General features: G+C 44.3%; 1 protein-coding gene and 1 non-coding gene across 3 annotated transcripts in view; both read left to right on the top strand.

Moving 5' to 3' along the window:
• Positions 1–22,046, top strand: part of plxdc2b (plexin domain containing 2b) — a 95,435-nt gene that overhangs the window by 5,693 nt on the left and 67,696 nt on the right. The gene's annotated exons all lie outside the window — the stretch shown is intronic.
• On the top strand, positions 8,251–8,406 carry LOC114784978 (U1 spliceosomal RNA). The gene has a single exon (XR_003748979.1). It is a non-coding gene; the product is annotated as a U1 spliceosomal RNA (small nuclear RNA).

The raw sequence follows: 22,046 nt of genomic DNA, 5'->3' as shown, positions 1-22,046 counted from the left end.
CAACCTTGCATGCAACAGAAATGCATACTTACTCACATGACCTCAGACATTGTACCATATAACCACCAAGTGTGCCGTGATATTTGGGAGCACGGAAGGAAGAGTCATGAAACTTAAGATGGGAGATGATGTAGATAAAATGAATTCATTTGTGAATTCATGATGAAGGCCAACTACATCTATTAAGACCATTTAAGGTTGAAGTTTATTTTGCGCTGTTAACCATGATCACACTGGCTGGTAACATTAATCACTAATGAGACTAACTTCAAAAGTTATGCAGTTTTATTGATCTATTCCTTTCCATTTTACAAAATGGGTGTGATATGGTGGAATTTGTTGGGAAAAAACAGTATAATTTAGATCATGTTCACTCACATGGCTGTCACACACCTGCACATACAGCTGCTGTGAGGTTTCAGATGCACTTCTGTAGGGTTTTCAGTACCAGTTTTGCTTCGGATTGATCGTTGGCACCAATTACAGTAGGTATATGGATTGTCGTGTTGTATCTATATACACATTTGTACAGAGAAAACGTTCCATACCTCTGAACACTCTGTTCTGTTCTGCTATTTTCACTGTTCTGTCGGACCTGTTAGAACAAGTCCTGTTAGCTATGCTGCAACACGCTGGTCATCAGAGCATTTTTTATTCCTTGTGTTCCTCTGTGTTCGTTTACAGAGGCCTGCTTGTATAGCTGAGTTTGGGTCAGGAGATGTGGGCAAATTCTGGAGTGTTTATCTGAAACTCAGAGCTTCATACCTTCCCAGGCAGAGCTCTTACAGGCGCCTCACAGATCTGTCTGTTCATGTGCACTGCTTTGGTCTCTCTGTCTCTCTCTCGCTCGCACTTACACACACACACACACACACACACTTTTCAAGACCCCTTTGACTTTACGTGTGTGCACATGCATATGTCTGTGTACAACATAAAATAAAAAAGCTTTATACTCTTTGTAGTCTTGAATGAACAGAGGTGTGTGCGTGTGTGAAGGTGCACTTCTCCTTGACTATGCATACTCCATACCCCTCTCAGCAACAGGATACCAGTTAACCATGAGCTCCATCAGAATATAATCATTAGGTGGGTCTGCTGGCTAAAGGCCAACCATTCTTGTTGCAAATATGAAGCATCCTGTTTCTGAGACCCACTAGAGTGGAACTGTTTGGTGATAATTGTATGTTGATACAGAAATATATTAATTGTCTGTGTAGTTGATTATCGGAGCTTTATTTGTTTATAGAGTCTACATTTTACAACACTGTACAGTGAATTTTTATAGGAAAATGCCTGAAGCATTTCTCAGTTAATCTCTCTGACCATGATACCAAAATCTGATGGGACCTGTGTGTGTGTGTGTGTGTGTGTGTTTGTTTATGGAAAGTTCCCGCTCACAGCTGTCAGTGTTGTCCTACTTATCTGATTTAGCTCCTGATTTAGCTTTATGCTGAGTATAAAAATGGCTAAAAACACTTCCTTGGTAACATACACACAAACAAATGGAACAACAAGGCACCTTTTTGTTAGGTGAAGCACATTTTAAGAAAGTTATTTGAACAAATTGGACAAGAGGTCTGCATCAGTTCTGTAAGTGACAGCACTGTCGTGTCTTGATTTCAAATTGCAGAAAATCAACTTTTTTTTTACTGTCACAATACAATTCAATATATAATCCACATCCAATGTCCTGCCAGTGGTCAGCAAGCTAAAACAGTCTGTTGAAATAAGTTAGGCGCATGTTAATATAAAATAGGTATTTTAGGGAAATATGATCAATTTGAGTAAGTAAAAACTTGTGAAAGTCACACTTGGAATTCTGCTTTCTGAGCCTCCTGTGTGAACCATCAGAAATCAACAGGTCTCAGAAGCTCTAATTTCATCAACACGCTTCAATTGGAAGTAATTAAAGGCTTTTGTGTGAAGGGGCATGCCAGGCACTAATAGGATTCTGAGGAAATTAATGTTGACAGCATAATTAGGATGCATTATGTATAAATGAGTTGTTCTAAGTATGGTCGTGATTGCTGGGTGTGGCATTAAAGATTGAGGATGAAAGGTCATTATTATTATTAACAATTGTGTTTTATTATGTGATCTTTTATAATGTTTGCCAATAAAATGTGTTATACATCTTTTACTTGAACTGTATGTGTATGCCTGTCTATACACATGCAAGTGTATGTTCTCTGCTGCATGTTTGTGATGGTGATCAGCGAGTTAAGATATTGTATACCATTGCTTTATTTTGAGTGTGTGTGTGTGCGCGTGTGTGTATTTATTGGGACCATGCTTTATGTATTGCTTTACTGATCTAAGATGCAGGAGATGGAGTCAAATCATAGGGAAGAGCCAAAGTATTGATGTACTGACCACACACACTTTTTCATAAATCACTTCCTTCACACATTCACACCCTGAAATGATCTCTGGCTGAGTTTAGCTCAGATGCCACTCTGTCGGTCTCGCTCTTTATTGCATCAGGAGGTGATGTTGCTGATCAATGTACTCTCTGTTCCCAGTGACAAAACAAGAGACAGATAAAAAAAAAAGAGGAAAAACTACATACTGTGTGTTGAAAAGGAGGGAGAATTTTGACAAGTTTAATCAAGGATCTGCTTCAACTTTCCACCCAACAGTAGCAAGTCACATTTATCCAGGCTGTCAGATTCATGATGCGTTGCAGAATAGCCTTGCTTCCGAGTCTGGTACCTCTGTCATTTGTCCTCACCATTGCACCGATGACAGGAATAGGCAGAGAAGCTACTGCTGCCAGTTGGCCAAAGGTTTCCCAACCTGTGCTACGCATGGTTTGGCTGAGCTGTCTGAGTTTCTTAAAGTGGGTTTGACGTCTATCTAACGTACTGCCATGTTACAACAGAGCTTAATTTGTTCCTGTTGTTATGTTATTGTCATCGTCATATTCTGCCGAGTGTTGTTCAGGTGAAGGGTTGTGCCTTGTGCCTGCATCTTCTTTGACAAAGAATTTAATCAGGAGGATATTATATAACTGAACTCAGATCAGTCATACCAATGGAATTCATATATTAAACATTTCAATTGCTGTTTTAGGACTTTTGCTGAGCCCACCGATTGTTGCAGTGCAGTGTAGGATGGTTAAGGGAATGGGATTTAGTGTTGGAGCTCTAACAGCTCATTAATCATGATGTGGGTTATTAAACATAGGTGTGTGTGTTGTGTGCATTTTTCACTCAGTGTTATGCAGACCCATTGCTTGTCACAGATTACAAAATAGAATTTTAGATGAATAAATTGCTGATATATATTGCTATACGTTGCATGTATAATGTTAGGTCCCAAAGATCTTTTTAAAATGTGAGTTGAGTAAAATCCAGTGGAATTTTAAATCCATTCATGTCTGACTCCCCTGTCTAGCCCTCTCTTTGTCTCTTTCTGCTTGTAAAGCACTGAAGAATGCATCTCAATACAGCAATGTGTCTGACCTTTGACCCCTAATCTCTGTAATAAAAGACCCCATTCCAGCTTCCCGACATTGCAGCATCACAGGAGCATTTATCTTCAAGATTGAAGGACTTGCACACATTGAAACACACACACAGATCTCACTGTGGACAGTAGTGGACAAAAGGCAGATGTCCAGAAAAAGGACAAACAGGGCTAAATGCAGGAGAGGACTGTCTGACAATTGTGAAGACAAACACAATTATGGCACAGAAGTGAGCTGTCCAAAAACCTAGACTGTACTGGCCTTAGGCCACTCGACTCTGAGATGTCCACAAAGGCAGAATAGCCTTGCTTTGTCATCTTGGACTGGTGCAAACAGATCTTTCTTCTCCCTGTTGGCTGGTACTCAACAGGAGCCCACAAAGTACCACTCAGGTTTCACTGAGCAAGTTTCACCAAGGTGATGGGTTAATTTCAGAGGACACATTTCGTTGTGTGCACCATGTGCGGTGTGGCAGTGTTTCACAATGACAATCACTTTTATTTTTAAATCAGCCAATTGCCAGCTAGGCTTTGGAGTAAGAGGTGAATGTTGACCATTCTGGTCCAGCTCTGGTCTGGTGTTTGATTGTATGTGCTTAACAGAATGCTTTGTGGTCTCTGAATATTTGTTTGGCAGTGATTGTGAAGTCCCAAGAGCTTAATCATGATCATAATTGTCAATAATGGATGCTTGACCATTTGCATTACATTAAGCACTATATAGCTGAACCATTTTACTGCCACAACCCCAAGGACAGAGCTGTAATGTGTTCACTGATACAGCTGCACTGGACTAAAAGGGTCACTTGTCAGTACTTCAGATGTCTTCTCTGTACCATTATTGCAAATGTGTTAAAGCCATTAAAGAATGAAGAACAAATAAAAGCAAATAGTTTAATGCCTGGGGTGTTGTGTATCTGGTCAGTGTGTGTATTTCTCTGAACACATTATATCACATTACGTTGATTTAGCAGCATCTGAACGTCCCACCTAATGTCTTGAGTCCATTTGCTTATTCGCTGGACTCCTTTAAACAGGCTTCAGATGGAACGGTATTCAGTGAAAGCACAGTTGATTTATAGCGATTTAATTAGTCAGAAAGGCCATATGCTGGACAAAAATGATAATTATTATTATGATACACATTACATGGTGCACATAACAAAATATAACAATGCAATGCACATTTTGTGTAGAGATCTATAGTTACTGGTGATTGACTAACATAACATGACAGGCTAGGAGGGAAACATTCCCAGAAAACTGACTTACATCACAATAATAATCACCAGAGTGAAAGTTAAAATGTATTGAATTGAGTGCATGATGATCATTAGTTTAGGTGCTCTTTAGCAAGTGCAACAGGCCATTGACTAACCAATATAAAAAACAAGGAATAGTTTTTATGCCAGAATTGAAATGAAAATTTTGAATGATACCCAGCTCTCGTCAGGCCTGCATAAATTTCCACATTTATGTCTGTGGAGTAAACTGCTCAGAGAATCATCACGCAGCAGGATTTTGATAGGTTTCAAAGCATTTTGGAAAGTGCAGCTGTTAGAGTTCAGTCTTCACTTTCCTGTCACACACTGTCACCAGTTGTGGAACTGCTTTACCATTCCTGTAAATTTAAGGCTACCACGGACCAATGCATACGTCAAGGAGGGGCACGTTAGGGTACGCTGCCGACATTTGTCACAGCTTCGGCAAAAATTGATCTTTTTTTTTTTTTTTGGCTGTGCAGTAAGAGGCCAGTAATTCACTCGTCTGACCACAGAGAGGGCTGTTATAGTGGCATAAATAATAAAAAGGAAAAAGAGACAACTGGAGTGAAGCAATGGTGGATTGACATGGGCAGCAAATAGGCACAACTTTGGCAATGTTTGGCTGCAACCCTTGGAACACAGTTCCCACGGTTAAACATGGTGGTGGGAGCATCATGCTGTGGGGCGGTTTTGCAGCCTCAGGCACAGGGAGCCTTGTTTGGGTGCATGGCATCATGAAATCTTGTTTGAACTTGGTGTATCAATAAAAAAACATTGTTGTTCAGTAGTAGTAACCGAGTGGGTAACACAATCGCCTATGAACCAGAAGACCCAGATTCAAATTTCTGGGAAGAAAGCCCATTAATTGGTAGTTCTTCGGCAATCCCCTGCCGATGGAGCAGCACATAAACCCTTTTCCCAAGGAGCTTGGAAAACTGACACACTTACACTTTAGCACAACTGTGCCGACAGTTGAGTTAATGTTTTTCTCCGGTCCCCGAGTCAGTCGGGTTGCTTCTCTACAAAGAGATCCATGATTTCCATAGTTATTTCCATTTATATTTCCTTTTTTTAGAAATAAAAGCAGAGGGCACACTACACCTACTGCAGGTGTTAAAGACCAACATACAATTATGAAAATACTGCTGATTGACTTAACATAACGTGACAGGCTAGAAGGGAAACATTCCCAGAAAACTGACTTACATCACAATAATAATCACCAGAGTGAAAGTTAAAATGCTTCTCTACAAAGAGATCCACTGATCTCCATGCAGTGATGGAGGCAACATGGCCTTTACTGACCATCAGGCTGCCTGCTCTCCACAAACGAGCCTGTTTTTTCCATGTGGTCAATAACAACACAATCTCCCAGTTTTATTTACCTGATAAGGAACACACTTCATTTCAGATGTCATTTGTCCCATTAGACCTTACTAGTATTTATCAGCACACTGAATGAACGGTTTATAAAGGGGAAGTTTTACTGTTTGTAGAGCTGTGTTGTACTTTGTGTTCTCTGAACCCTGGAAGATTTCTCTGGGCGTTGGTAGTTCAAGAATGCACAGCTGTTTTCAGGAACATAAGACCCTTCTTATAATAAGGACAATGAAGGCTCGGTGTGAGTGTGTGTGTGTGTGTGTGTGTGTCAGGTAGGGAGCTGGGGAGCAGTTCTGACTCAATCTGACAACTGACCCTCATGCAACTTCTCAGAGTCTCAAATTCCTTCTCCCTTTTCTCCCTTATTCCATCTCTCTTTTTCTGCTGGTCCCTCTATCCCTGTTCTCCAGACTTGGAGGAAGAGACGTGTTTCTCTGATGTCTTTTGGCTTTATGTACTTTTCCCCATTTGTCAGCAGAATTTGGTATTTGTCCTTTTCTTGACCTGACTCAACCCGTCAGTAAATCTTGCAAGCCAACAACATAACACAAACTAATCATCTGAAGTTTCGTTGTGTCCAGCTTGCAGTAGAACCAGTACTGAAACCGCTATAGAGCTTGCTTCAGGGTACATATGAGCTCATCTGAAACCAGGAACAGGACTGATATTGGCAAAGATTTTGTAGCAAGAATAAGGAACAGAAGGATGAACAGTCATAGGTCTCCTTTTATTGGGTTGGTTCTAAATGGCTGCTTGCTGAAGATTGACCTGTTGTTGCCACCTGTGCGAGTGTTCTTTGCTAGTTGTAGGTATTTTGGGGGTTTGCACTGTGCGGGGGTCAGTGTGGCCTTGAAACATTCACAATGAATGGACATGAGTTATTACCGTTTCTTTTATTAACCCACATGTAAATGGTTCATTAAAGCCCATCTTGCTTTTCCTTATTTCTTCAAGAAATAATTATTATAAGGAATACATTAATTTTCTAGTTTGAAATTGAATAATGGATCTAAAGTAGTGAGGGAATATTAGTTCCAGCAGATTTTGTCTGATACTTACTGCTGATGTTTTTATCCCACATGGTATGTTTCTTTGTGTGTGTGAGAGAGAGAGACAGAAAAAGGTTCTGCTTCTGACGTCTGAGTTGCAGTGCTTATCCCCAAACATTTCTATTTGCTTTCATCTCACAGTGTTACATGACATTTCAGTTCTCTTTCATCTAAAATATTCAACCCCCCCATTTACTTTGAGCCAAGAATTTTAAATGAGCTCTGGTTTTAACATGTTTCCTTTTTACGTCATTATATATCATTAAGTCAAATTGGGTTTATTATTTGCTGCTTCACCGCTAGTTTCACATTCAGACAGTTTGCAGACAGCCCACCACCACTGTCTATCCACTTCCACAATCTTCTTATTTTGGTATGTAGAAGTACCAACCACAGTTTTGCTGCATCCAAAATTGTGGCTTCACATTGGCCTGTGGAAGCGGCTGCACACCCTCATGTGATGTTGTCAGACTCACAGGCTTGGGGAGCTCAAGCGGCTGGCGAACCTGACTAGTACAGAATTTAGCCATGTCTGATCAAGTATAGGCCTGTGTGTCATTGGCGGTTCTTCTGAAAAGTTACTATAAGCTTTGAGGGAATTTGAAGGTATATTTCCCACTTTGCCCATCTGTACCTTCTGAAGCGCTAGGGCCAAAATTACTACAACTACAACCAAAAAATGCATTGTGGGGATTTTACCACTTCCAGAATAAAATTTTCTTATTTCATAACTGCAGTGAATCTGATAGCAGAAGTGTCACCCACTGTTTTGCTGTGTCAGTACTGATGGTCAACATTCGGTGCCACTTGATCCCTTTACCCTGACTGACTTGTGGTTGCTGTGTTGGCTGTTGGAGAGCTGTTCTCATGCTGCTAGAAGTCATATATAGATTTTAAATAGTCACCTAATATTACTATTAAATTAGTTAAATTTGCCAACCGATGGACACATATGTGAATGGAGGGTATCTGAAGTATTTTCTCAAAATCCCTACAAAAACCCAGATCTAAGCCAAGTTGATTGTGTTAATATTGCATTATTATTACTATTATTAATGCACAATAATACACTAATCTATTAATTGATACTTACCTGGCAGGGGAGATTCCATGATCAAGAAGGCGGTTCACCCAGGGCAAGGCTCAGCCACTGTGCTGACCCCTACGTATTCCCCAAACGTGGGAATCTTGAATCTTGCATAATTTCTGGTAGTGGGGGACTGCGTTTGTGCTCTCCCCTGATTTTTTGGGGGGCAATGGTGGCCCAGCGGTTAAGGAAGCGGCCCCGTAATCAGAAGGTTGCTGGTTCGAATCCCGATCCGCCAAGGTGCGACTGAGGTGCCACTGATCAAAGCACCGCCCCCACACACTGCTCCCCGGGCGCCTGTCATGGCTGCCCACTGCTCACCAACGGTGATGGGTTAAAAGCAGATCTGGATGTGTTTTTGTAAATGTGGCTTAGCATTGTGGCCAGAATAAATGCCTTCCCTGACTTGACTTTCGTCATTCTTTCTGTACTCCTCTGCTACTCTATTCAGTTGCCTGATACCGCATATGTCTTTTGTACATTTGGTACGCATAGTGCTGCACGATTAATCTAATCGCAATCGTAATCTCAATGTCAGTCTGTGCGATTACATGAATGCAAAAAGCTGCTATTTACATTATTAGTACATGGATTGAATCGGCAACATATCACTCATTCTCTCAAAGTTTGCGAGCTGACTGAAGTCTCACTTTAGTTGAATGTGACGTGTTTGGTCACATGACTTTCGATTCTCAGATTTGTAACTCGTATAGACATCTGGGTAGACGCTGCATGACGAGCTGCATTGTACATCAACGTTGCCGCCATATTGCGATAGGCTCTGCTATGGAGAGAAGTGAATAAAAATGCCTCACTCTTGTGCTGCTTAGGGCTGTACAAACTGCTGTACGCTCCAAATCCAGATCCCGGGGGATTACATTTCATAGGTAAGGCTGGACAATTGTTTTGAATATATTTGCCCATTATAAAATACCGTTTTATAAGTCTTAACCTTAGCTATGTTAGGCTAAGCTAGCGTCAAGTCAGCCTCCAAACAACGTTTTGGCTAAACATAGGCATTAACTATTTAGACTGTTCTTAGCTGTTTAGTTAACTTTTCTCAAACTTTGAAGGTTTCCTAAAGAAATTTACCTCAGTTTACAAATCTTAACCTTAGCTAAGCTAGCAAAGTGTTCAAGTCAGCCTCAAAACAACGTTTTGGTTAAACGTAAGAACTATAATACGGGATTTTAAAATGGCCAAATATAATCAAAATAGTTGTTTAGCCTTACCAGGGTTTGTCGTGCGACAGTAATGTAAAGAGTTTTTTGTGATTATTTAATTTTGTAGAATATTGTATTTTGAAAGCACTGGGCATTTCAAGTTGTGTCATGGCCAACGCGCCTCCAGCCCGCTAGAGGGCACCTCACCAGCCTGGGAGATGGCAACCCGGAAGAGGAAATGGAAGCGGGCGGTGGCAAGTATAAAAGGGAGGTAACACCAAGGAGACACGCCCGCTCTTTGTATGAGTTAAATGAGTTGTATGAGTTTACTCGCCAGAGACGCTAGCTCTCTTACCCACGACCTACGATAATTGAGATTCCCGTAATACGACCTTCGCCTGCCCACGACTTCGAGAATTGCCTGATCCCCTGGAAACCACGAAAGGAACCCCGACCGGAACTTCCTGACTCCAACCTCTTCCTGCCCCTGACCTTGAATCTACCTGACCCCTCGGCTAAGACGGGATTCCATGCTCCCCTACCTTTCTGCCGCCCAAGACCTACTCCCGTCCTCCCAAAGATACCGAACCATCCTGAAACCCGCCGTCTTCCGGTTCTCCTCTGCCCCGGTCCTTCCCAAAGATCCCGAACTGACTCCCCGCTGCGTTGCAGCGCGTCCATTACTTCCTCATTCCTCGCCGGCCAGGCGTCCCCGGTCCTCCTGCCCCGCTCGCCCAGCGTCCTCTACCGGTACGACGGCTTATCCCCACGCCGAAAGTATGTCTGCAACTACGTCATCGTATTCCCCCTGTGACAGTAAGAGCGGGCCATTTCCTGACGTAGCGGACATAGGGTCCATGCAGGAGACACTGGACCAGCTGATCACGTCCCTGCAGCTGCAGCAAGCCACGATCCAGGACCAACGCGACATGCAACTGCAGCAGCAGCACGCGCTTATTCAGGTTAGCTCCACACTCGCTGGTCTGTCGGCGCAGATCCAAGCGCTGCAGTCTCAACCTGGTGGACCCGGTCATTTAGTTTCCGCGGCCGCGGCTCCCCCGCCACTCCCACTTACGTCTGCACTGGCGGGCCTCGCACCGCCACCGCTTTACGACGGTAACCCCAAGAAATGTCGCGGTTTTATAACCCAGTGCCGTCTGATACTTCGGCTCCAAGCCGCACACCTTCCCGATGGCGAGACGGCAGTCGCGTATATAATTACCCGGTTGACGGGACGCGCGCTGGAATGGGTAACGCCGCTGGTAGAACGACGTGACCCGGTCTGCCTCTCTGTCCCCGCCTTCCTGGACCGCCTCCAGACCGTGTTCCAGGGCGAAACCGGGCGGCGCGCTGCGTCGCTGCGGCTCATGTCGCTGCGCCAGGGAAATCGGAGCGTAAGTGATTACGCGATTGAATTCCGAACCCTGGCGAGCGACAGTGAGTGGACGGACACCGCGCTCCCCGTCGCGTTCTACCAAGGCCTCCACGAGGCGGTGAAAGACGAGATGGTGAATCGCGATTGGGGAACCACGCTTGACAGCATAATCACGCTGGCCACGTCCATCGATCGACGTCTCGCCGAGCGCGGCCGAGAACGGCGTAACCACGCCCCTTTCCCTAGTGCCCCCAGAGCACGTTGGCCGGACGCTCCGACGACTCCGCCCCCCCCTGGACGTCGACGAACCCATGCAGCTTGGCCGAGCTCGCCTTCCCTGCTCACCCCAGGCGCAGAGCCCCCTGGTGAGCACCAAAGCCTCCCCCTGCTCTACCACCCACTGCTTGTTTCCCATCACCATCTGCTGGAGGACACCCAAACCTGGCCGTTATGAGGGACAAGCTCTGGTGGATTCTGGAGCAGCCATGAATCTAATTGATATCGACCTGGCCACCCAACTCCAGCTCCCGGTCACCCGGTGTAACCCACCACGTGCAGTCAGGGGGCTGGATGGAAGCCCGTTGGGCTCGGGTTGGGTCCTGTTCCAAACCAAACCCCTACTAATCTGCCTTGAGCCCAACCATATCGAAACCATGACCTTTTATCTGACCACGACTCCCCATGACCCCATCGTGCTGGGTTACCCCTGGCTGACCGCCCACGAACCCCACATTGACTGGACCACAGGCACCATTAAACAGTGGGGACGCCAATGCGTCCGCCACAACCCTCGACATGCCACAGCAGCGAATCATTCTTGTCCCCAGAATGTCGCTATGGGACGACTTGGCCACACCCCTCAACCCAAGCCATGTCCCCAAAAACGTGGACCCTTCCGAGTGCCTCGCCGCATCGGCCCAGTCCTCCGTGTCTCCCACCTCCGCCAGGCTCACCCATCCCCTCTGCAACCTCCCCAGTCTCCGCCTCCGTCTCCGCAGCGTCGCAACGGCTCTCCGACCCACACCCTGATCTACCGGGCCCGTCAGGAGCCGGGCCTAAGAGGGGGGGCTCTGTCATGGCCAACGCGCCTCCAGCCCGCTAGAGGGCACCTCACCAGCCTGGGAGATGGCAACCCGGAAGAGGAAATGGAAGCGGGCGGTGGCAAGTATAAAAGGGAGGTAACACCAAGGAGACACGCCCGCTCTTTGTATGAGTTAAATGAGTTGTATGAGTTTACTCGCCAGAGACGCTAGCTCTCTTACCCACGACCTACGATAATTGAGATTCCCGTAATACGACCTTCGCCTGCCCACGACTTCGAGAATTGCCTGATCCCCTGGAAACCACGAAAGGAACCCCGACCGGAACTTCCTGACTCCAACCTCTTCCTGCCCCTGACCTTGAATCTACCTGACCCCTCGGCTAAGACGGGATTCCATGCTCCCCTACCTTTCTGCCGCCCAAGACCTACTCCCGTCCTCCCAAAGATACCGAACCATCCTGAAACCCGCCGTCTTCCGGTTCTCCTCTGCCCCGGTCCTTCCCAAAGATCCCGAACTGACTCCCCGCTGCGTTGCAGCGCGTCCATTACTTCCTCATTCCTCGCCGGCCAGGCGTCCCCGGTCCTCCTGCCCCGCTCGCCCAGCGTCCTCTACCGGTACGACGGCTTATCCCCACGCCGAAAGTATGTCTGCAACTACGTCATCGTATTCCCCCTGTGACAAGTTGTTATAAGTAGTTTGTATTTTTCACTTTGAAATTAAACATTTCACAATTAGTAATTTGTAGGCGACTTTTCATTGATATACAAGCAAGTATCCTTTATCATATCGCAATGGCATATCTCAATATTGATCTCAATAATTGCAATATGTCTTTTTCCCCAAATCTTGCAGCCCTAGGTACGCAGAACCTGAGCCAACCTTAGTAATCCCACTCCTACAAGAGGCTTAATGTGTTTATGGTGTTTAGATGGTTGACATTGTGAACACAGACCTTCAGACAGTGGATGCTAAAAGTGTGTGTGGGCGTGTGTGTATGTGTATGTGGGTATGGATTGTTAGAATTATCTTCCAGCTGAAAATGGAAAAACGCAGAGCGTGTCTCTGCAATTTACCACAGTGCTGCTGCCTCATTAGCTTCCTTCACTCTTGTACAAAGGAATTTACTTTGGTTTTGTTTTGGACCCTGAATTATCTAACGGCTTTGATTCATTTGGCATTTCAATTAAGGGAGAGTGTGAGAATCAAGCATAGACTTTTTGATAAATCGCTAAACTAATGGGGGAACTGGCCCACTCCAGATGCTCCTTATCCTCAGAAGGATGATGGATATTAGGACTCATAGTAGATGTCATGGAAAATGGAACAGTATTTTGAATTTCCCCTGCTGCAGGTGAACCATTTCAATAAAATGTAAAAAGTAAAAATAAAAAAATCTACCACACTGCAGCTATTTAGCTCATTGAATCAAATCAATGTGTACTGCTGAGCTGAGATGAAGCGCAGAGGTTGCAGCAGTTTTGAAGTTGCTGTGTATTAATGCTAAAGCAACCCTATGTGAATGCATTTAAAATAGATAGAACTTAGAGAGTCCTCTGGTGTTATGATTACATGGCACAGAGGTGTAAAAGCATCTCATCTACAAGACAAGGGTACAGCAAGTACAACACTGTATAACAAGTAAAGATAACAAAGATGACAAAGCAGCCCTGTACACTCTAAAAACTGCTGGGTTTAAAACAAGGCAATTTGGGTTATTTTGGTAACCCAGCGCTGGGTCAAAAAGGGACCAACCCAACACTGGGTTATTTTGACCCAACAAGTTGGGTTACACATTCTACCCAGCATGCTGGGTTGTGATTTTTAACCCAACTATAAGTTAAAAATGACTATTTTGCTGGTTTGAATGAAACCCAAAATGGGTCAGAAATTAAACAAAAATTTTAAATGTAATTTAACTTGTGATTAAAATTACTAAAATAAACGTTTCTACAGCAATACATACTTCAGTAATGGAATTTTATTTCTGACAAAACGTAAAAAAATTGTCCATATGAATCTAAGACGTTTTTCCTATCTCCATCTCAGCATTAAGACAATTTTTATGAATATGGATGAAACTGTATCACAGAAACACTGTGACTAAAGTAGGTAACAATGCATCAGACTGAAGTCAGACAAATTAACTTTAGAAAAACACAATTTGACATTTGACTTTTCATTACATGCATACACATCAATAAGATATAAGAGTCATTGTCACAATCGCGAGCTGACAGGGGAAGGAAGCGCCGAGGCGGGACATGCTGGAAGAGGGATTTTATTAAAGAAACGCAAATAAACCCCATCATGGTGGCCGAAAACAGGGGGAATAATGGGGAGAACAAAAACGAACCCGCAGGCGTGTGGCAGTTGCCAGAACTCAATAGGTTGCCAGGTAAAAAACGAAGGTCTAGTTCACTCAACTGAGTCCACTAAAATGTCGGAGCTGCAGGAGGGGCGGAGTCACAGACTTTTAAAAGGTGGTCAGAATTGACTTCAGCTGTAGCCATCACCTGGAGCCAATTCTGACAGAGGCCCCCCTCCAAGGGCTACGTCCTCGGAGCCCTAACAGTACCATCAGTGGAGGCGGCGGGATGGACAGCGGCAACCACAGGGCTCTTGCCCAGCTGTATCCTCCCCTTGGAGGACCCAGTTCCTCGGACTGGCTCCCCGACGTGGTCCGGCATGGCGGCCCCGGTCCCTCGGGCTGGCTCCCTGCCATGGTCCGGCATGGTGCCTTCTGGTGCACACTGGCAGAGCAGCCAGTTTCCCTCCCTCCACCACACAGGGAGGCAGTCCCGGAGCCTCCGGCAACCACATATGGCACCCCATACTGGTGCCTTCTGGGACCATGCAGCCCCTCTCACTGCACGTCCCCGCTGGCAGAACGGCCAGCTTCCCTCCCTGCACCGTGCAGGGAGGCAGTCCCGGAACCTCCGGCGACTGTTCCCGGCACTCCAGGCTAATTCCTACTGGGAACATGCAGCCTCTCTCACTGCACGTCCCTGGTGCCAAGATGGGGGCTTTGCCAGACCATCCCGCTATCCTCTTCTGCCTCCGTTGGGGCAAGCAGACCCTCTTCCTGCCTGTCCCAGCTGAGTCCTCATGCCTACCAGGGGGCTCTATGGTGCTCCACCCCTCTGGAGGCAGCCCATGCCTGGCCCGCCCTCCTCACCGGCTACCGGAGGACCCAGTTCCATTGCTTCCCCACCCACCCTCCCCTCAGAAGGAGCCCCCAACCCGAACTGCACACCCCAAAAAAATATTTGGGGGAGCACCCCTGAGTGACCTGGTGCCTGCGGATGGCGGACAGGATGTCGGTCCCCCACGGATGAGCCGTGCTTTGGACCGGGCCTGAAGCCGCCAGTGCAGGACAGCCGCCACTCGTCCTTATGGACTTCCTCCCCCCTTTCATGGACCGTTTTGTGGGGCACTGCCGGAGGTTGTGCCTTTGAGGGGCGGTACTGTCATGATCCGGTCCGGCAGGGGTGACTCTGGGTCCAGAGTTCAGACTGGAGTTTCATGTTAGTCTTGTGCAATATTCCCTGATCGTGCTCACCTTCGCATAATTATATAATTGTAGAAAGCTATCCTGTTCATGTCTATCCTGTTCGTATGTATTAAACCCCTGTCCAGTGACGTCGTGCGTATGCGTCCTTCTTCCTCGCCATGTCCAGCCCAACATTTTCTAAAATGTGCCCTCTGTAAAAAAAAAAAAAAACAATACTAGACACATCTAGCACAAGAAGAATCATATACAAAATGAACAACTGCAAGCCTATTTGCTCTAATCAGTACAAAGTAATTGTGCAACAATCCAGACACAGGCATGAAGAGCTGTGCTATAAGCATAATTGTGTCTTACCCTGCTAGCTCATTCTTCAGCTTCTGAACCTTTGGAGGTAGCTCACTTTTTACCTGCTGAATGAAGCATTTTCAAGCATTTCAAGTACTGCAGGTGAAGTGCATAGGTATAGCCAAACAAGAGGCACATTGCTTGAGGTAGGTTGTTGAGTGCTTCCATTGCCAGGTTGCCCTCTAGGATGATGCCCACTTGAGTTGTGGCAATGCTGGGCTTGCAGCACTGTTGTCCTCGTAGCAGAGGATTCCCACTGGGATGTCCATGGAGTCACCCTCAGTAAGACTCATAGTGCACATAGTGCAAGAAACAAGACAAAAAGAGAATATTTAGGTTAACAGCAATTTGTCTATAATCAGCTGTATAAAATTATATAATTATATAATATTATGATTTTTATAATTCAATGTGGTTTTATTTTAGGCACTGTAAACAAGCTTTTTTGTTTATATATTTATATATAGATATATATTTATATACAGCAAGCAAAATTCCTTTAAAAGGGTCCAAACTTGAGAAAAACAGACAAAAGTAGACAGAAATGTATACTTCTAAAATACAACATTAAACTTTCACAGCGTATATGCAAAATAAAGTTTACATTTACAGCATTTATCAGACGCCCTTATCCAGAGAGACTTACAATCAGTAGTTACAGGGACAGTCTCCCTGGAGCAACTTAGGGTTAAGTGTCTTGCTCAGGGACACAATGGTAGTAAGTGGGATTTGAACCTGGGTCTCCTGGTTCACAGGCGAGTGTCTTACCCACTAGGCTACTACCACCCTTACCTATCTCTTTACCTATCTCGGTGTGAGTGAATACATGCACAAATTGGTGGAACCGATGTAGTCACAAGATATTAAGCAGTGTTACATGAAGCTTACAGGAAACTTAAAAATTTCTTCTCTCTCCTCCCCCCTGCAGCTTTTCCCTCAGAAACAGTTTTTTCGCCCCTCAGAATCGTTTTTTTTTTTGCCCCTCAGAAACTAAAGACGTGACGTGCATGCTCTCTTTCACGTCCGCATTCCCAACCCAGCACCACTGGGTTATAGATCAAGACCGATTTTCAACCCAAATTGGATTAAATCAACCCAACAGCAGTCTGAAAAAACAACACAGCATTTTTTAGAGTGTAATCAGAAGGTTGCCGATTTGAATCTAGGTCCACCAAGGTGCCACTGAGGTGCCACTCAGCAAAGTACCGTTCCAACACACTGCTCCCCGGACGCCTGTCATGACTGCTCACTGGGGGTGGTGGGCTGAAGTTTTAAAGTGAAGTGATTGTCACACGTGATACACAGCAGCACAGCACACGGTGCACACAGTGAAATTTGTCCTCTGCATTTAACCCATCACCCTGAGTGAGCAGTGGGCAGCCATGACAGGCGCCCGGGGAGCAGTGTGTGGGGACGGTGCTTTGCTCAGTGACACCTCAGTGGCACCCTGGCGGATCGGGATTCGAACCGGCAACCTTCTGATTACAGGGCCGCTTCCTTAACCGCTAGGCCACCACTGCCCCCCAGCAGAGGACACATTTTCAAATGTCCAGTTTGCGGTTTGACATTGGGTTGGGTTGGTTTGTAATGGAAAGGCTTGGTGTAATAAAGCAAAATGCAACCAAGCACTTTATTACCTTTCTTTCTTATTCTTATATATAAATGTCAGTATACATGTGTATTAGAGGTGTGAACCTTCACTGTGGCACCTCAGTTGTTTGGGCTACATTTACATTTACATTTACGGCATTTGGCAGACGCCCTTATCCAGAGCGACTTACAACGTGCTTTCAAGTTACCATCGATGAAGAGATCAATTCCGGGCTACGAACCGGCAACCCTCTGTTTCCGTTTCCGTTTCCTAACACTGCCACTGCCCCACAGGTGAGGGCGGACTGAACACAGACCATTTTTCTGCTCATTGGACCTTTCAGACCGAACACACTACGCTAGCCGCAAGGTGTGTGTGTGTGTGTGCAGAACAGAATATATATATATATATATGTATGTATGTGTGTGTGTGTGTGTGTGTGTGTGTGTGTGTGTGTGTGTGTGTGTGTGTGTGTGTGTGTGTATATATATATATATGTATATGTATGTATGTATGTATGTATGTATGTATATTGGGATGAGCAGGGTACTCAGCTTAAATGGCCTAGTCAATCAATAACTGTGCATGGAACATACTGAGGGAAATCATTCTGAATTCAGTTTCCATCAGGAAGGAAAGGCACATAGAACTGGTGCAAAACATAATTGCTAATACATAATTGCTAATTAAACACTCTGTTTGTTTTTCTGCATTCAGTCATTAAATTAAATTATTTTATTCACCACTTTTTAATGCACCTATTATTAGAGCACAAATGTAATCCTGAACCGTGGACGTGTTGGAACAGGAAGTTCAATTATGTTGAGTTATGTTGGAAAAAACCCCAGACAAGCAGACCCCACTGTTCAGACAACTCAGGGGTGTGGGTGGGGGGATGGGGGTTTACAGTGGGAGGGACTTGACCTTAATTAGATATCTGCTCTTTCATTAGAGACTGTGGAGAATTTAAGCATGCGTTTCCACGCTGGCATGGAAATGTGGGCTGGGAGATCCCACTGCTGACTTTTCATCATATGTCAAAATATATCTTCAGACTTCAGTTACTTTGCACCGATGTGGTCCAGCATGCCATTTTAAGGTGCTTTTCTCCACTAGAGAATTAAGGTCCATTTCATTTGATTGATGTCACCCCCACCCAATCTTGAAGGTAGGGTACTAGTTGAGTTGAGTTAGCTCAGAGATTCAGGTTCAAGGTCTGGTGGAATTGATAAATCCAGAAAATCTCAGTCTGGTCTGCTGTCTGGATTGTTGTCTTCCTCCGAAAGCATTGAGCTTGCTATACCCACAGACACAGAATGAAAAGAAACCACGAACCACATGGCCTCCATCTGACATTAGAGAAAAAGTCATCTCTGAGAGCAAGCAAGCAGAAGAGAACCTTCTCAGACCTGCCATTGTTGCTTGTGGCAAATTGGGTTAAAGACGTGAAAGTAAACAAGATGGCTGTAAAATGGATGCATTCCACATGTGGGTGGCTGTAAAAGTGAGCGAATGATTATAAGCTAATGTAGAATGTGAGATTAAAAATTGATTCATTTGTCAGGTTGTTTGTTCACTCTGCATTATTAATTATAGTTTTATTGTGTTTGTGATTGTGCTCATACAGATATACTTTGTAAATATGATTATCAATATTATTAAACTGTACAACTCTATGCTGTGTAAGAATATATCTTAATGCTCATCATTTGAATGAGGTGTGAATCATCATGTCTGTGATAATAATATGTTGTCCAGCCTGAATTTCTCTGCTCAATGTGGTTCATACCACGCTCTTGTCGGTGAGTGTCTGGACAAAATATTCTGCACTACACAGAGAGAGAGAGGGGGGAACAAAGAAAAAAGTTTCTAATTTCTCTAGCAGGAATTGGCTGATCTATGGAAGGGCTGTATTTCTAATTGAAACCCGCCACCATCAGTGAGTATGGGACCGGGGTGGCTCTGCCGAAAATGAGAAGCACTCTTCCCGGGCTTCAGTCTGGTAATAAGATCAAACGTGTGGGCCCGCTAAGCATCTCTAAAGGACCTGTCCCCTTCTCCAACAGCGTGTGTGTGTGTGTGTGTGTGTGTGTGTGTGTGTGTGCGATCTTTGAAATGAGCCTGCCTGGAAGAGGCTTTCTTCTTTTATTTCCTCATTTCTTACTAGTATTGTCTCGCCCTCACTCCCCCCTCTCTACGTCTTAGTCCTGGAGCCACTGATTTTGTGTTTTTCTTTGAGGTTAGAGGAGCAGCCCTGCTTAATGTCCCTGTGGTTCAGCTGATGTTTGGTTTGGTCATGTTTTGGGGGAGTTAAGTATATCCCTGAGTTTAAAACATATGATTTGTGTGGTCTTGATGGTGGAGGGTAAACGTAAAAGACTTCATTTGAGGATTTTGGTGTAAAGCTCTAGTGGTCAGTTCTCACACCCATTTACTAGAGCTCTTAAGCATCTGCTGCTGTCACATGTAATGCTGCAGTAGATTTTTTTTTATTGTGACCCATCATGCAGATTTTCTGAAACCAATTCACTTTTCCAATGTCACTATACTCAAAGGATTTTGCTAAATAAAGAATCTTGTGTAAAAAAATGTGTTTGCCTATTTGTTTACCTGATGGTGACCATGCAGGGTCCAACCATGAGAGTGGGCTGTACCCTAACTAGGGCTGAACAATTTATTGAATTCTAACCAAAATCGCGATTGTTCTTGTGCAGCTGTCCTAACATTTTCCTTTACTTTTTACATTTTGGCAATCTTTCAGTCTCCCCTCTCCACTAGAAACCACTTTGTGGCACCTGACAGCTGACAGCAAGATTCATTGTGTGTTTGTTTTGTTCTGATTAATCGTTTGACAAGTGAAACTAAAACTATTCAGTGAAGCATAATCAGTAAACAAGATGGATATGTAGAAGCCTGTGTGTGTGTGTGTGTGTGTGTGTGTGTGTGTGTGTGTGTGTGTGTGTGCCAGTATGAAAGATTGTGAAGGTGTGGCTTGCTGCAGGTCATAAAACAAACATACTTTGTAGTGTATACTGATGGGAGACAGATCAATGGAAAATATATGACTAAATGAGTGGAAAAACTCACATATTTGAGGCAGTTTGGTTCACTCATTGACCTTCAGTGAAGTGTATTCATGTTTCTAATTCGTATCTTCTAGTTCCCACTATATAACACAAATGTATGTTTGTGTGTGTTTGTTTGTTGGCTTTTGGAAACCATTGGCAAACCCTACAATTAGGCTGATTGAACACAATGTTCACTCAAAATGCCCCGTGCATTTCAACTCTACAATAACATAATAATCATACCATGCAGCGAGATGCAATCAATTTAGCTTTATTCTTTCTCCGGAACCACCAATGACATGTCAATCGCTCTTTGTGTGGAAGTATTTTTGCCTATCGATTCTGTTTTCTGATGAATTCTCTAAATGACCGCTGTAATGGCCTCCACTCCACCTGATGAGGTCCATTGTGTGAGATGGTGCTGTGGTCCTGCATCCAAATCAATATTATGAAGAATAAAATGAAAGGCTCTCCATACGGTGTCCTCCACCCAGATTCTCCCACCTGACATGCCTTCTCAGGACCGCACAGGACTGCTGGAGAGAGATCATACTTGAATGAATGGATACAGTGACAGGATGAATGGCTACTTGCTTGTTTTGTACTGATGTGTTCTTTGTTTTTTGGGGCTTTTGTATGTTTATGTGTAAAAAGTATATACTTTAACTGTGTATTCGTAATCAATCAATGCTGAATTAAATGCAGATCTGGTGAGAGCTACTTGACTGAGACTGTGTTTCTATCTTCCATGTCCCATCAGTTTTCCAACGGGTAGTCGTATAGTCACTAATCATCATTGGTGTAGCTCCAGGGTGGTTGAGTGAGCTCTGGGAAGGCTCTGTGTAGTGTCGCCGGGACAGTGGAGAGGTCATACCTATTATCCTGTCTTGCTAGCCTGTGCCAGTCCCATAGCCCTTAATGCCTCACTGTGGCATTAAGACGAAGCATGAGGCACAAGTTGACAACATTCTGATATTTTAATTATAAATGAAGAATAAATAGAACACAAAACAGGCCTAGAACTGAAATGAAACAAAACTCTGGTGGTCTTTGAACTGAAAAGACACAAAACTGGGAATATATGTAGGGACAAGTTTCCCCGAAACAAATGACAAAGGAATGGTATAGCATTGTAGTGTATACATGCACCATATTAAAAATGATAATTAGGGATGCATGAGGATAATTAGACAGAAAAGGATATGACACCACCCAGTGAGCAAGTGGCATCAGGTAGTCACATGAAGAGATAAAGTATATATTTACCGAAAATTTCTGTAAAGTTTTCTGTTCCATCTTTTGAGGTAAGTGACCTCCATCTCTTGGTTTTGCTGAAAGCAAAAGTCAGGTGCCTTGTGGGTCCAGTGGCATCAGCTGTCAGCAAACCTGCAGATGAAATTGGACGTCCCTGAAAGGACTCTCTCTCCACCCATGGGTTATTTTCTTTTTCTCCTGTCATTCTTCATTCATTTTTCTTCTTTTTTCTTGTTGTTGCCCTGTTTGTTTTTTGGTGATTCTCGATTCTGGCCTGTCAGTTTCTGTAAACTTCTCATTGTTTACTCCGTGTGTATTCTTTTTTATTCGTCCCTCTTTTCTCTGGTCTAAATAGATTAAGTACTGGTTATAAATCAGACGGACTCTGAGTGAGTCACTCACAGTGAATGTGAGTTGTAAAAAAAAAAGTCAGTATATACATAA

Source organism: Denticeps clupeoides, chromosome 2, assembly GCF_900700375.1.
Source record: "Denticeps clupeoides chromosome 2, fDenClu1.1, whole genome shotgun sequence".
Lineage (NCBI taxonomy): Eukaryota > Metazoa > Chordata > Actinopteri > Clupeiformes > Denticipitidae > Denticeps > Denticeps clupeoides.
Note: the sequence above shows the minus strand (reverse complement) of the source record. Positions and strands in the feature narration are given on the sequence as shown.